Raw genomic sequence first — 15,201 nt, forward strand, 5'->3', positions numbered from 1 at the left:
GTAAGTGGATGAAGATCCTAAAGCCTTCTTTGTTAGAGATGTCTATTATACTAATAAATAGGAAATTAGAAAACAAAGAAATGCTTTAAAAAATTGGCCTCCATAGTGGGCTTTCTTTCCCTCCTCTTGTTAAAGTGATGTTATGAAAATGTTTCATTTTTATTTATTTGTTTACTAATGGTGTGAGAAAATTCCAAGGATAGTTTTGTGTGTGTGTGTGTGTGTGTGTGTGTGTTTGTATCTAGGACAGTGTCTTTCAAAGTGTGATTCTTGGACCAACTGTACCAGAATCCCTAGGAAAACATTAAAAATGTATATTCCTAGATTCTAGCATATTAAATCTGCAGATATCTACATCTATATCATACTCTTTAGGTGAATTTCTTGCAAAATGAAGTCTCAGAGGCCAATAAATCCATTTAAAATGACCTATCTCTACAACATTCAATAATTGTGGTAGATGTGAAGTGGGTGTAGAGCTAATCATAATGTAAGAGTTCAAAAGAGGAAGTATTCACTTTGGGCAGAGTGGATGGGTGAGGCTTTGAGCAGAGGGAGGAAATAGAATTGAACAGGGGAAGGAAGGATATTTCAAATGGGAGAGTGGAAAGGCACTGGCGAAAGTCCTCTTCAGGAGACAGGAGATCGATATTTCATTTGTGATTGGGGTGGGAGATAGAGGCAGGGAACATATAAATCACTGATCCCTTCTGTAATTTTCTTCTTTCTAACAAAGAGTGGAAAATAGTCACTCTCTCATGGGCCTGCATAGTAGTCACTCACCTACATAGCTGATATGTAGAGAAAGAAATGATAGATGTAGATGCTATCTAGGGAGGAAGGTATTACAATAAAGATATTTACTGATTCCATGGAGAGAGAGAGAGGCCAGGCTTCATAATATCCATGACATGTTGATCATAAATTCTCATATGTTTGCAAGACCAAAGGAAATGAATGAATACATTTATCAGCCTCCTTTGAAGCCATAATTTGGGTCTTTCAATAGTTTCTAATTTGGGGATCTAATTTTATTATCGATCTGCATCCCATGTTGACTCTCCTAATAAATCTTTACTCACGTCCCCCCACCTGCAGCTGGAGCCCCTTTGCTTGGGAAATCAGAGCCAAGCTGGAGGCCTGTCCTGGGGTTTGCTTTCCAAGCTGATCTGTAAATCAACAAGCCAAAGGCTGGTAAAATAAACCCATAAACCAGGAACCTGTTTTAGAAACACATTTTAAAGTGTATTTACAGGATTCTCTGACTCCCCCCATTTCATATTTTGCAGCTAGGGTGAGCACTTTTTCTATTTAAGTTTATAGCATCATTAAAAAGAGAAGGGGTAAACCCACAACGAGGACTGTGTTTTTATTTTAATATTATCTTTAAATATAACACATTATTAAATTTCTACAGACTAAGGTGTTGTTTTATTTATTTTCACACTACATTATGAGCCCAGAACTGAGCTCTAGCCACAAAGACTTATGAACAATCTTAGAGCAGGAACACTGGGGTGGCCGCTGATATTCAAGTTGGCATAACGAGCACCTGCATAGCTGCCTGGGGGTCGTCTTACTCCACATTCCCACCTGTCCCAAGCACTTTTCTTTATTCCCTTTTCCCTTCTTTTCTTTCGCAATGACATTTATTGGCTCTGTACTCCCAGGGATATAAGAAGAGAGTAGGATGAGAGTACCTCTTTTGATCCTGAGTGACTCAAGCAACCCTAAAATGTATCTAATATTTGGATCCATACAAGACTTTTTCCACCATTTGGTTGTGTCCCAGGGTCCTTCGAGACCACATAAACATTCAATTTTCCCTCCCAAGGCCCGCCTTCACTGAATTTTACTCCACCCTAGTTTTAGAAGTGTGAATACTTTGGGGTGCATGCAGAGTAGTGGAAGATAGAAAAAAAGAATCAGAGGTTGGAGAGACATGGGCAGCACATCTTTCAATAAAGAGAGAGACCTGTTTATTGAGATTTGAGCCTTCCAGGTGAATCATTCTGACTGTTGAGCTGCTGTGGTCAGCGGCAGTTCTGGCCTTAGGCAGAATTATGGTACAAGAGGCGTTTGTTTGAGTATCCTCTACATTGCTTTAGACACCCCCTGCTCTCCAGAGTTCTCTGTATTCTGGGATGTCTTTTCTTTCTGGCAGACATACCAAGAGACCTTATAGCCAACTCAATGACATTTGCCTCGGATTCTATGATTTCCTGGCTTGAATGTTTCTCCTTAATGGCTGCAAGCCTCTTTTATTCTCCTATAACTTGCAGGGCATATATTACACACGTAAGCATATCACTTAGTAAGTGTTCTGTAAATATTTGTTCATTGAGAAGAAGGTTATTTTTTTTTTTTTAACCTAAGAATTAACTTTCTTATGGTGAAATTTTAGTTACTGTGACATGAGGATGCATGATATTTTTCAGAAATAGAAACTTCTTTACACTTCCAGTCACATATGTGGTGTTCTTACAGGCTGTGGAAAACTAGAAGCTTCTCAGAGCTCTACAGATGTCTGTTGGGACTGCAAGGCCCAAACCTTCTTAGTGCAATGGCAGTAGCAAATATGAGGCCTAAAGATTAGGTGGAAAGTAAGGGGCAGGGAGTGGGGGGAATTTCAGGTCTTCCGAAAGTATCTGAATTTCTTCTTAAATCTTTTAAAAACTTCCTTCCTACCATCCAAAAATAAACACCTTGCTTGGGATCAGAAAGTTTATGAATATCTGTGTTCTTAGCCATCTGGACTGTTGAAAAGAAGCAGATATGTGAGAACTATTTAACGACAGCACACATCCCATTATTTAATTATATTAATACTTCTTGGAAAAATATGACCTTTTATAAGTATTTTTATACCACACTCTAAAATATTTGTTCAACTGTCATAGTTTTTTAATCCTAATTAGTATAATTAATTATTAGCTAATTTTCCATTGTTGAAGTATTATTTTTATTGCCAGCTAAAATTACTATTTTCATTTGCAGCACAAAACTTTTAAGTGGTTAGGTAAAATATAAAAATATCACAAAACTTCCCTTGAGATACACTGGATACATATTGGAATAATTTTTATTCCTCCCAGTAAAAAGATGGAGAATTTGGCTCTTCTATTAATTCTTACCTCAGCTGATAGTTTTGGACAAGGGTAATTGCCATAACACAAATTATTTTTCTTTATTTTTAAAAATATTTCTTTTAAAAAAAAATTTTATTTATTTATTATTTATTTATTTATTTAGGTGAGGCAACTCTTGGTTGACCTCACAGATTGCAAGGACCTTGTCAGCTTACGATCCCTTATTTTATGTTTTTATTTTTTACATCTATAGCACCTGGTCTTCCTAGGTGGTCTCCCATCCAAGTATTAACCAGGCCCGACTCTGCTTAGCTTCCAAGATCAGACAGAATCAGGCTTGTTCAGGGTAGCATGGCTATAGACACAAATTATTTTTCTCATTTTATAAGAGACATTTTCTAGTTCAGAGTTCATTCCAGTGTTATTTCTGCTTTATAAAATGCATAGGAAATAGAGCTGGAGCTCTTTGGAAATTTCCATATGGTATAGTAGTTATTTTCTCAAAAATTTGTGGAGTCTTATATGTCACTGCTGGAGAGAAAATGCTATTTTATAAGCTAGAATTATTAAATGTATTTTTGTAGGTATGCAATGTTAATTAAAAAATTGAAGAATTTTAATTTTTAGTTACTTTTCATGGTTTCTAGGTTACATTTCGATTTACAGATGGTCCCTGACTTATGATGGTTTGTCTTATAATTTTTTTCTTACTTTATGATGGTGCAAAAACAATACACATTCTGTAGAAAACTATACTAGAATTTTGATCTTTTCCTGGGCTAGCGTTATGTGATATGATACTCTTTTGTGAGGCTGGGCATTATAACATCGGCTTTTTATTAGATGACTTTATGTAAAAGTAGGCGAATGTAAGGCACATTTAAGGTAGGCTAGGCTAAGCTATGATGTTCAACAGGTTAGGTGTATTAAATATGTTTTCAACTTACAATATTTTCAACTTATGATAGGTTTATTGGGATGTAACCCCATTGTACGTCAAAGGGCATCTGTACAAGAAGTTCCTTGTTTTGATTTGTAGCTTTTCATGGAATGGAACATGTTTTAATTAGAAAGAGGAAAAGTAGGTCAAGTTAGTTAAATAAGAATCAACAATGCCTGATTCAAAGTCTTGAGGCCAATTTATCCCACTGCGCCTCTCATTCCTATCATCCTTTGCCAAGATTCAACTGCAGAACTTATCGTCTATCTCCTGAATGCACAACCTGATATGGCACTGTGCCTTTTCCTCCTGACTCGTTCTATTTCCACTGTGTCTTCTGGAAACCCATTTAGTATATACCAAAATGAATAAATCTTATTTTTTTTCTCTTAGCAGTACCCTCATGAAGTGTTTTGTGGGGTGAATGTTTTGATGAGCTCACTCAGAGGCTAGGTCTCCTGGACCTATGGACTAACTAATGCCCCAAAAGAACAGGGTCAGAACTAAATTGCTCTGGGTAAGAAAGGAGGTGGGGTAAATATAAGAGCCATGCAAGAGAAATGTCTAGGAACAGAGAATGAGACTTAACAGCTGGTGACCCGATAAGTGACTTGAAAAACTTATCTAACGAGGATTTTTGGAAAGAAGTGCTATAGTGCTGAGTGACATAACTACCCATGCTCAATCTCAAATTCTTAAGTAAACTTTATATGTTTATCTGATGCTCTCTGTAATAGTGTTACTTTGGTGGGAGAAGGTAAAGAAGTACAGAATATTACTTCAGGTCTGACATGAGACAAAAAATAAAGTTGATCTAATGTGTTCCACTATTTCTCTCCTTTTGACCCCATAAAATTTCTTGAAAAAATGGTCTTCTGTCTCTACTGCTCTAGTTTGCTTGATGTACTCTCCCTGGTCAACTTAACCCCTGCCTATGCCTTGAACTACTATTAATAGCTGTAGATGATTCTCAAGGTTGTTCTCTAATCCAGTCTTCTCTCCAGAACTTCGGGCTTATATATCCATTTCTACTTGGATGTTATGTAGGCCTGAACTTCATGGTCAGACTTCCAGGTTCCTCATCAATGTCAACATGTCAAATATGAACACTATCTTCCTCTCCTTTTTCTTAAATCTCTGCCTCTCAGGCTTTCTGCAACCTACTGTTATCAGTATTGACTAAACATTCAAAGCTAAACATCATACTAGACTCCTTCTTCAACCACCCTATTCAGTCATGAAACCTTATTGAATTTATCTTCAATACCTCGATTTAGCGTCTTATGATTTATCACTTAGAAAACTTGCATGAAACTTATGACTCTATTTCTTAAAGGATGGCTTTTGTGTTTGTATTTACCACTAGTCTGTGAGTTTTTTGATGGTAAAGACTGTCTTTTCATTTCTTTCTTTGACTCTTTCTCTAGAGGCTAGCACTTAATATAGTGCATCAGTTATCTATTGCTACACAACAAAACACCCCAGAACTTGGACGCTACAGACATGCTTATGATTCTGTGGGTCAACATGTGCAGGGCTCATCTGCTATGTCTGGTCTCTGCACTACAGGGTATTGGCCAAGCTCATTCATGCATTTACAGTCAGTTGGCACATCAGCTGGGGACTAGCTCGTCTTATTTGGCTTCATGTACATGTCTGGCAGTTGACCAGGGCTACTGGCTCAGGTATCTTGTTTCTCTGCCACATGGCTTCTCATCTTTAAGGTGGCTCACCCAGACTGCCTTGTACAGTAGTCTCAGAGCAACAAGACGGGGAGAGATGAAGCTCCAAGGTCTCTTGAGGTCTAGACTTTGAAGTTGTATAATGTCACATCTGCTCATTTTTATAAAGTTAAAGCAAGTGGCAAGGCCAGTCCAGATTTGATGGGTGGGGAAAAAAAATGGTACCTCCTGATGGGAGGAACAATAAAGTTATACTACATGCGCATGCACAGAGGAAGGAATGATTCATTGGGGCCACACACCACTTTTGGCACATAGTTAAGCTTCACCAATAACCATAGAATAAGCCGACTAGATGTCTGGGTGGTTTGGCAGATAGAAGGATAAATGAAAGGCAGTACCGTGTGGCAGCTAGAACACTGCATTAGAATCCTGGTCCTGATGTTGCTTATCACTAATGACTTGACCCTGGGCAAGCCGCTTTACCCCTCCCATGTTTTCTCATCTCTACAGTAAAGGTAGGGGACTAGAGGTAGTCTAAGGCCTTCACTGAACTGTTCATGATTATGTAGCTGTTAAAACTATTATGCCACAAGTAGTAATAGTTGCTTACTACTTGCTTTCTCAAGATTGCTTGATTCATTCTTGGGTGCACATTGTTAAGGAAAAATCATGTCGGTGCTCATTTCATGGGAACATCCCAAATGGTGTTTCTATTGTTAGTCAGCCAGCTAGAAGCAAGGACATGCCCGTAATAGGCATTCTCTCAGCTATATATTTTTTTGTATTAGTGGTTCCTTTGAAATGACTATCAAGACTTTCTATTTAACATTAAAAATGTAATACCTGTTTTGAAATACAATGCAGAATGTATGGGCTTCCTCTTTGTTCATCCCTCTTAATGGAAGCAGTTGGGAAAATATTGTTGGGTACTTAGAAAAGATTAGATTTGCTTAGAATTGTGCTTTGCAAAATATATTCTTTCAACCCTTTTCAACTTTGACTCTGTTTGTTATAAATCAAATAAAACATGTCAACCTGTGAGTTTGCTAAGGCTTAATTGCCAGGTATCAAGTAAATTATTTCCTTTGCATACTGAAAATAATATTTAATCTTTCAAACCCCTGAAAGATCTTCAGATTACACAGTAAGACAGAGTTGAATTATATAAATATTGTTTGGGTTTTACTTTTCCAATTCCTTCTTTGATATGAAATAGTGTAACACGGTATTGATATTTTTCAATTTTCTGTTCAATATCGATTCATACCAATGGTGGTAGGATTAATGGGGGGGGGGCGTAAAAAGCAGGGGCGATAATAGTTCTAGGTGTTCAAGATCATTGTTATCTGCCTTAGTCCATTCAGAAAATTAGTCTTTTAATATCTTACTCGAAATAGTCTCTTCTTACGTGTTTTCAGGCTGGTTTTATTTAGATGACATTTCTCTCAAAGGAAGCTACGTGGAAAGTGGTATTAATAATCCTTAATAGAGAATCAGATACAATGAATTCACATGTACTAATATTAGCTGAGTCTAAGAGCCGTGTTAAAATGAACAACCTGTTCAGTTCTGTGAGTGGAATTGCTTATAAAATGAACAACTGAGTTATGTGAGTCTTGCTTTTAGTGAATGATGAAACAGCTAAAAATATAAAGCATTGAAATGGTGCAAGAAGGATTAGAGTATGGGTCACATCCTGAGAGAAAAAGGGCTGTGGGGGAGGAACGGGGGTAATGTCCAGCTGGAAGCAAAGATGCCATGTAGTTCAGCTGGCCATTAATACTTACAGTACATCCTGTGCTGAGGTAGTTACTGTTGTTACAAGTTTAAAATAAAAAGACATCATGGGTAAGTAATGCAGTAGAGTTAAGTGTAAGGGTGTAAGGTCTTTTGTGGGGAGGGAGAGGAGGTGAAGGTTGAAAGAGTAAAGGAGTTAACTTTAAGTAGCATTTGGATGGTTTTTCTAGACAGCTAATGGCATCTGCCTAATTCCTTGAATAATGTCTTTGTATTATGTATAGCTTACTTATTATGTGGTAATCTTTATTTTTATTTATTTATAATCCTTCTATTTCCAAAATGGATTGGAAAAAGATTATACTAAAAGTCACAGATGTAATAACCCCCTCATACCATTAACAGAAGAGTAAAAGGTAAGAATTAACTATTAATAGCAGTATAAGTGGAGGAATATAATTATATTAGAAACAAATGGCTGATGGCTGAGGAAGTTACTACAGCTCTAAACTTCTAATTGGTCAAGACAGGAAGTTTTGATAACTTGAAATAAAACTTTTCCTCCAAATAATCTTACGAGCTATTTAGATCATTTTTTTTTTGAAATGAATATAAGCAATTTAATAACCACATTAAAGAAAATGTGAGAAATAATGAAAGAAAATCTAATCCCATCACTCTCACAGAACCATTAACTTCTACTTTTTAAATATACTAACTTCTAGCTTTTGTCCTTATGGGAACACATTTTAATAGTAGGGCAATCACACTGTATTTTGCATTCAGTTTTTCCCCCCATAATGGCTAAATATTCTTTAGGCTTCATGGATGACTGCATATTATTGTTTTTAGATTGTGAAAGAGTCAATCATGTTGTTGTCCTTTTCTTCACCATTTCAGTTTTGTGGACCTTGTTTCTCATATTTTACTATTGTAAAGAATGCCTCCACCTATATAACTTTTTTCCTCTTCTGTTGAATTATGTCTTTATTCAGTCAACAAATATTTATTGATAATTTTTTGTGTGTGCCAGTAACTTGCTATGCACTGGGGGCACAGAGATAAATATTTTTAAACTATAGAGGAAAGGTGCATAACTGCCTGGGCAAGGAGACATAAGGGAAAGCTTCTAAGTGAATGTGATATTCAGATAGTCTTTAAGAATAATTAAAAAAACAGTGCTTGCCAAATTTTCTTCCAGATACGTTTTATCAAATCATGTCAAAATTGTAAAAAGTTTCCTTCTTTCCCACATTTTCAAAAACGATACTGGTATTTGCGTTGTTATAAAATTTAAAAAATATTTTAGAATATTTAAATTTTATCTCAATTTTCTGTAGGTTACTTAGGTTACAGTGAGGATAATATAGTATCTATTTAGATTCTGTTCATGGTCTTCATGCTTTCACTGATACGGCAGGACAAGGCGGAACAAAATGAGATTTTGGAGTTCTATTTATAAGATAGCTTTGCCACTTATTAGTGATGTAAGCCTGGGTAAATTACTTAATTGTGCTAAGCTACAGTTTTACCAACAGCAAAATTAGAATAACAGTTCTTTTATCCTGCATGATTATGTAAACAATTAAATGAGAGAATGAATAAAGCATCTGGACTATAATAGGTGTTTTAGGATGAACTGTTATTGCTCATTGGAATATTGATGTTCTCCTTATAGGATTCAGGAGTTCTTTGTACGAATTAACCCCATGTCCTATTGGCTGTAAACAACTGCCCCAACATGTTGCTCTTCTATTTTTAATTTACAGTATATGTAGAAATATAATGTTTGACATAGAAAATATTCCTTGGACTTTTATACAAAGTTTTCTACAATCAAAACTACTGTCTCAAGGCATGAGAGTTCAACATGGCTAGTGTTTTCTTTTCAGTACCTAAAATCATAGATTCCCCAAGTAGGTTACAGTAGACCTGCAGCTTGCTGAGGTAGGTTTTTAAGATGAAACCACAGATTTGATGTACCATCAATGAAATCATAAAGATAATATTTACAGAATTATTCATGTTGACACTTAACTCTATTCGTTGTATATTTACTTGTCATAGAGCATTATAGAAAAAGGTAAATATTTCTTAGAACTGTCTCTATTATGGTCTAAAACTTTAAACAACACTTCTGGGCAGTTGCAATGTCTAACTTCCATAGTCTATAAACTTAAATTCTATTTTTGACATGATTTTGAATTTTTTTTTATGATTTTGAATTTTATTATGATGAACAATAAAGGAAGAGTAACCCATTTAAAATTAGTGTTTTGTTAATGGAAGAAAACTCTTTTGCTGTCTGATCTTATCAATTTATCTAGCCTCAACTCACACAGCTTTGAAATTTATACAGTTCTTAAATCTGAAGAGCTTTTTCTATCTGATATACCTTTGCATGTGAGACTTTATACCTATAATAAACTTTCAATTTTTAGAGGTCTGAACACTTTCTTATCCTTGTAGATCCAACATAAATACAAAAACATCTCTAAAACCTTCAGGCACCATTGCTGACTCTCTCCCTTGATCATATCTGGGGTTTTTATGTGCTTTCACTGTTGACTGTGTCTGGGAGGCAGTATTCATCAGCTTTGGAACAAGAACTTTTAAATTAGACATGGGCTTGAGTTCTAGTTCCTCCATTTACTAGCCATGTAGCCTTATAGCAAATTAAGTGACCTCTCTATGACTCAATTTTCTCATCTGTGAAATGGAGATAATAGAACCTCTTAAAATTATTGTGAGAAATAAATGAGATGATGCATGTTAAAAGTCTATTAGTCTATTTTCTGACACATAATAGAGATAATGCATATGCTGGTTACTTTTTGTTTATATAACTATTCCCACCCCCCCTCCCATGTTTTCTATTGCTTCATAACAATATCTGGGTGCAGCTAAGTTGGGCGTTTGTTCCTCAAGGTTTCTTATAAGGCTGCACTTAAGATATCAGCTGGGGCTACAGTCATTTTAAGCCTCAACTAGGGAAGTTAAACTTCCAAGCTCTCTAATGTGACTGTTGGCAGGTATTAGGTCTTTGTGGCTGTTGGCCACAGACATCAGTTTCTTGTCACATGGGCCACCCATAGGGCAGCTCACAACATAGCAGTTAGAACTTCTTTCACAGAGAGCCGGTGAGAGAATGAGAGAGGATACTCAAGACATGAGTTAATCTTCTTCCTTTTTATTTTTTTATAATTTAATCTTGGAAGTAATAGCCCATCATTTTTTATTTATTATATTTGTTAGAAGTGAGTCACTAGGTCCAGCCCACACTCAAGGAGGCAAGGAAATGATACAGAGCTGTGAATACCAGGAGGAGGAGATCATTGGGGCCAACCTCAGAAGCTGACTAGCTCAAGGAGGGCTACAGCTTATGAACTTTTGTGTTTTTAGGTTCAATGCCTGATACGGTATCTGGCTCAATAAATCCTTACCCCTATGCCTAAGAACTTTTTCTTAGTTCTGGAAAGTATGAAGCAGTCTTATTTATCAGCTGCCCACACTGTATTGCTTTTGTTGTTCCTCTTTAAGGGACTAGCTATTACCAAAGCATGACACCCATGATGAGTGGAAGGATGTTGTCCACACCTTTGTAATAGGAGAGAGAGAGTGAGAGCATGCATGAAGAAAGATTGAAAAAAATGGAAGAAATTTACACACACCAGTTATTTATATAAAATAGTGTCATAGTATACTCCCTTTTTAGATCGTGGAAAGAAGAGAATGAGCTCTGTGTTCCTTCTAAAAATTATTAGATGTTGCTGCATTTTAGGGAAAGAGAAATCAAATTATAATTAACCAATTAAGACAAATATTTTTTATGATACAGCACCTGGTTGTACATCTGATTGTAACCATGGTTAGTGTTGATCAACCACCTACCAAGTGGTTAAATAAATTCCTAATATGCCAGGCTCCTGGGATGAACCTCCCTCAGAGAAGCCCTGGATTTATGGCTCCATAGAAGGAAACTTGTTTCATCTGTTCTTAAATGTGAAGGGATGCTGATGGAAAGATGGTACTTAGCAGTCAGCTACTTATTTTCTTTATTTTAGGCTTCCTACAGGGTAACCATAAAGTCAGGCCACTTAAAAAATATCCATGTGCTCCCCTTCAGTCTCAAATTTAAAATTTTCACCATATTCTTTTGAATATATTCTTCCACATTGATGTCTAGAAGTTATTAAAGTCTGATAGATATTTTTAAATCTTTAACCACTGATAAATAGAATTGAGGAATTATTTTCTTTCACAATCTTAGCCATAGAAACGGTACACAATAGATCCCCAATTAATGGCAGCTACTGTCATAATATTACAGTGCTCTTCTCAAATTATCTTCACATGTGATTGTTTCACAGCAGCTAATGATTATGCCATGTTATTTCTGTATTTATATGGACAGAGAATCCCAGAATAATAAGCAGTAGGCCTATGAAATTGTTTAAATTGTTGAGTCCAATGAATGTTAGGACCCTCCAGATGATTACCCGGATTCCCCCTTGGAGAGGTGGTGAGGCACTGGTTCTAGATAGCGGGGCTCTTCACATGGCCTTTTTGACAGGTGAACTATCAAGCCCAAGAGAAGAGGACATGAGGCCACAGAGCTTTCAAAGGAATGGCTTTGTAGTGACTTGGCGAACAGAGCCACAGCCCCACAAAGAATCCTACACCCGAATCGAGCAAGGAAGCTGCAGAATGATGAAGCTGCTCCATAGGGTGACAAAGGGTGGCACCTGAAGTGGTCAGGAGATAGGAACTAGGGCTGTCTCACGGCTGAGCTGGGGGATCAATGCATGAAGGTCCATAGATTATTCCAGAAGGACAGAGCACATGAACGATCAGGTATATTCCCTGACCCCACAACAGCTTGACAATGTGTGAACTCTTGGATCTCCCATGCAAACCTTGAGAAAAACTGGTTCCACCTAAACTAATAATTACATTTCTGTAGCCCCCAAGAAATAGGAACTCAAAATAGAAATAAATTTGTTATAGGAATAACAACTAAATAAAACATTTTCCTTACCCATCAAGGTTGTGGGCTGAGCTGTATATTCATTATAGTAAATTCGAAAACTAAATCAACATGCAATGCTAAGAACTGAAACAAAAACGAAGCTGGGAAGCTATGTGTGAACTGGAGTATGACCTTCCCTGGAATAGCATCTGCGAAGGCTCGGAAATGGAGCCTGGCTGTCGGGTTCTTTAATTCCCTGTTCTCAGCCTCAGAACAGTAAAAACTGGCACAGCTGTTCTGGTTATAAAGGGCAGCAATCTAGGGCAGTATTCTCAGAAGCTTTCTGTGCTCCCAAATCAGCTCCATAAAAAAGCTAGTGTTCTAAATATCAGGCATGTTGATATTGACAACCACAGCAAATTCAGTGCTAAAAGTTTTTATCTTTGCGGCAGATGGTGGCCTGTTTGTGAAACAGCACTTCACAGAGCAAGGATGCCCTTCAACATTTAAAATAGCTGAGACCACTTAAAATCAGAGGAAGCATCAGGCTCTGAGAAAACCTTCAGGGCAACTTAACTATTAGCACCAGCTGCCTTGTGGAAGATCATCATTCCATATCTGGCATTTTCTTACACTTCATAGCTGAGCGTTGTTCATTGATTCAGTTCATTAATATTTTTCGAACACCTTTTGGCCAGACAGCATGATAAGGGCTGGTGATATCACAGTCAAAAGGCAGGACACTTTTCCTCAAAAAACTTAAATAACAACAACAACAACAACACATTAGTAACAATAAACCATAAGTATTATTACCCTCATTGTACAGATAAAGGAACTTATGTTTAGATAAGTTCAGGAACTAACCCAAGGTCACATAGCCAGAGAAGGGCAGACCAGAATCCAGATCATCTGGATCCAAAGTGCATGATCTCTACCTAGCATCTAATGAAGAATGAATATGGTTAGAAGACAGAGTGATGGGAGCTCTGATTAGGTGCTATGTAAGAGCTTGGAAGGACCCCTTATTTGTCACAGAAAGGCAAGGCAGAATTCCTATAGGAAGCCGTGTATAACAGAAGGATTGTCAAACTGAGCATCTAAACCAGAAGATTTGCTCTGGGTCCCAGGTCATCGATGTTAGGATTTGTTCTTCAGTTTCCTATCTATAAAATTTATATTCAAAGCATATATATTGTCATATTTTTCTTCTGTGGAGCAAGGATAGTTGCTTTTTCTGGAGTCCTAGATTCTTTATTATCCTTCTCTGTAAATATAAAAATGGAATATTCCTGATCACTGGCTGTGGACTACCTAATGTGTGAGGCAATGGGCAGGGGCCAACATGGCCAGGGCCAGCTGGTCTTGCTGGCAGCACTATGGCCATGGTCGTCTAGCCCCCATCCTGTGCTATAACCTCTTGCCCTGAACAAGACTGAGCAGGAGGACCAGCCGTCAGTGGCGGCCAGCATCCAGAAGCGTCATGAGATGAGTCTGTGTGAGGCCATGCTGACCCTGCTTAACCCATGGCCAGCAAGTGACCTCACTGAGTGTCTGTGAGGACTCGAGACACAGTGAAGGAGGAAGCTTGTGAGGCAGAAAATAACCATCATTACTGACCTGCTTCTGAAAGGGAGGAAAAGGAGAGCCTCTGTTGTGAAGTAAAATTTGACACAAAACACCAGTGCTCTCATCTTATAGTCTCGAGCCCTTGAAAATGCCCAGAAGTCCCACTCACTGTCTCATCTTCTCTAATTAGATCTGCATTTCCTCAGGCATCAGAATTAAAGGAAACTAAGACCAGTTTTTAAATTATGTTTTCAACATTATTTAGCTACAAATGTTCCAACATATTTCAGAAATTACCATATGTGTTTATTTTTAAAGTATATTTATAAGGTATAGGTTTAAATATACATCTAATATTTTGAAGCCAATAATTCTATAATAAAATCATTTTCTTTTTTTTTTTATTGCAAATATACTGTGTTTCAGCTACATGTGGATCAAATACATTCTGGAAAGAAGATAGCCTGGGAATCTTACCACCATTTGTAATTTTTCTTTGGAAAATATTAGAAATTAAAGTAACCACTTTATAATCAAATTTTAATAACACATTAAGTAGGGAATGGCATGCATGTTAAATGGTTGTGATTTTCCATCAGTCTCTTTTTTAGGTATATATGATAGGTAATCCAATAATATGTACCAAATTGTCAATTGTTCTTTCTCTGTAGCTATGGATGAAAAGTGGAGTAGCTGGAGCTCTCTAGAAGTTACCAGAGTTGTTTAATGCTCAGAGAGGAATGGGCTACCCTCTGGGCTTTTGAGGCTTGCTTATGATGTTTGAAAGCAGCCTGCCAGGAACAAAACAGGCGATATTTGTGTAATTGCGAACAGATCCTTTATAGCTGAGATAATCTATACAAGGAAAGAGGCTGTCTTTATTCTTTATAATGGAAACAGGACTTCATTCGCTTGCTCTGTAACTGCCCATTAAGGCTGTGTGTCCTGTGTACAGCTCTGCCCCCACCGAGCAAATGGTCATAAAGGGATAAATCACTAATTAGTAAAGTCTTCTTCCCAAACTAGTGACATGAGACAGGTAGCACAGTAACCTGTTATTAATGTCTATGCAACTTGGGTTAGGCAGAGAGCTCTGAGAAGACCAAGGTGTGGTAGAGAAAACTCTGAAGTGGGCATCAGGAAGGCAGGTTCCAGAACTTCTACCCTTTACGAATTGCATGGCCTTGGCCTAGTCCCTTACCTTTTAAGAAG

At 37.2% G+C, this 15,201-nt stretch overlaps 1 pseudogene; it reads right to left on the reverse strand.

The window, feature by feature from the left end:
- Positions 1 to 3,333: 3,333 nt before the first annotated feature.
- On the reverse strand, positions 3,334 to 3,452 carry LOC111741889 (annotated as a pseudogene).
- Between the last annotated feature and the right edge of the window lie 11,749 nt (positions 3,453 to 15,201).

Source organism: Pteropus vampyrus, unplaced genomic scaffold (assembly GCF_000151845.1).
Source record: "Pteropus vampyrus isolate Shadow unplaced genomic scaffold, Pvam_2.0 Scaffold82, whole genome shotgun sequence".
In the NCBI taxonomy this organism is placed as follows: domain Eukaryota; kingdom Metazoa; phylum Chordata; class Mammalia; order Chiroptera; family Pteropodidae; genus Pteropus; species Pteropus vampyrus.